Source organism: Solanum pennellii, chromosome 7 (genome assembly GCF_001406875.1).
Source record: "Solanum pennellii chromosome 7, SPENNV200".
Taxonomy (NCBI): Eukaryota; Viridiplantae; Streptophyta; class Magnoliopsida; order Solanales; family Solanaceae; genus Solanum; species Solanum pennellii.
Genome location: NC_028643.1, coordinates 14,534,125 through 14,536,359, shown reverse-complemented (window position 1 = coordinate 14,536,359; position 2,235 = coordinate 14,534,125). Strand labels below are relative to the sequence as shown.

At 33.4% G+C, this 2,235-nt stretch overlaps 1 pseudogene; it reads right to left on the bottom strand.

Annotated features, from left to right (window-relative positions):
• Window positions 1–235: 235 nt before the first annotated feature.
• On the bottom strand, window positions 236–1,704 carry LOC107024864 (annotated as a pseudogene).
• Between the last annotated feature and the right edge of the window lie 531 nt (window positions 1,705–2,235).

Genomic DNA, 2,235 nt, shown 5'->3' with positions numbered 1-2,235 from the left:
ATCCACGACTACTTTCACTTGAACGTAAGTTGATTTTATGTTGTTTAGAGATGGTAATGATATTCATTTATAAATATAGCATGGTAATGATATGCATTTACAAATATAGCATGGTAGCTAGTTATCAAAGAAATAAAAAAATCTTTATCAAACGTCATAAATGTATAAAGATAGTTATGAATAACGGAAAACATTTATTTGTGATGAATGAAGTAAACAAAGTAGTATAATTAATTTATCTAAAGGAATGGAATTGTAATTTGGAAATGGAGGACAAAATATGAGGGTCTCTCTCGAATTAAGTCATGTCATTCTCCTTCATAGTAACTATTATTTCTATTCCATCACCATATTTTGTGTCCATCAAAATAATTACTTCATGAATACCGACTGAAACAGGGCTCACCCAGAATGGTTTTCCCCAACCAAAGTCAGCTTCATACCATGGATATTTGCACCAACTAGTGGTGCCATAAATGTCTATCTTGTCTCTTTGTAGAATCTTTTCTATAATTTTTATCTGATTGTTAATAGTTAAAGAGGAAATATCATCAACTGATTTTGATGCCTTACCAATGGCTGCACATGTCTCCCTATTCTATTCCCTATCAACTTTACAAAATAATTCAACTCATACTCACCGCTCTCCATATTAGCAATTTCTGGGATTGAAAAAGTCCCTACAACACATTCTAAAGATGGAATTCTCCCCCTCAAACACATAACAAATCCAAAAGACGAGTCCCTTGAATTTCCATTATTTTTGTTGGAAGATATGTGTGCCAGAACCTTCCATAATAAGGACATAATAACCACCAGTCTTGTAGGCTGCCTCATCATAGTTGAATCGTCTTTGATTGTTTTTTTGAGGTTTTCTATTACCAAAGAATCAAAGACAAACCTCTTTGTCACATTCGTAGTACAAGTACTAGTAAGAGTGTTGGGATCAAATGATGGCAACTGTATCACTCTTGCTGGAAAGAGGGATGATAATTGACCAAAGCTGGGGAGGTAATTATTATCATCATCATCATCTTGTGGCATGTTAGTGTGCGCCCATTCATTTACAAATGTAGCTAAAGTGAAAGCATCAGCTACAATATGTGAAATTGTATCCATATGCTTATTCCTCCATTATTAAATACATTCACTTGGACACCAAGTAACAGACATGATGGAGATAATGGCTGATGATCTATTATAGGAAGAAGATGAAGCAAAGATGACTCAATATCNAAATACATTCACTTGGACACCAAGTAACGGACTTGATGGCGATGATGGCTGATGATCTATTATACGAAGAAGATGAAGCAAAGATGACTCAATATTATTATTATTATTATCAGCAGCAGCTTTACTGAGAAATTTGGCAAGATCATGAGCGTTGACTTTGGTTTGAACATACTCAACACCTTCATCATTGCAGTCGATTGAGAATGGATCATCTTTTCCAAATCTTCCAGCAAAAGGGTAAAACTTGGTTAGCGTCTCCGCCAATGATTTTTCAAGCTCATCATGATTATATGATGAAGTGCTGTTCGGCAAGTAGTTGAAGAGAACTGCTACATATGCAGAACGAGCCAACTGATCAAACAAGGAAAGCTTCAGTGTCCGAAGATTATCTGGGGTAGGAGCTGAGGGTTTCAACATTTTCCTCGTCTCAATTTCAATATCTAACCTTGCCATTACGATTTAATTTGGTTGATGACAATTGACACAGAGAACTACTTTAATTGCTTAATTCTCTCTTTGTACTATATACCTATATATAGGCCATTAGTTTCAACTGCCCAACATTTTTCCCCAACTTCTTAAGCCTTAGTATAATTTTGATTAGTATTTATTAAGTTAGTACAACTCAAACACATGGAAATGGAAATTTTGATTAAATCTTAGGCAATGTTCTCTTTTCATTATGCAAAATCACATTCACACTCTCCATCACATCCGGCGGTTTCAAATTAATTTAATACTTACTATATATAATTCTTTATATGTAAATTAAATAATCTTCAATTTATCATTTCTATACAACATACTCTTCCAAACTCTTTATTCAACAAACTTTATTTCCAATAAACCATTGGACTAAAATGACGTGATCAGAAAAAAATACTTATACTCCCAAAAAAAGTAAATGTTTAACTTTAAATCCTTTTATTTTAAAACAACACATATCTATTTTGACGTCAGGGCTTACCCTTCTTTTTTTCCTTTGTGATAATCATATAT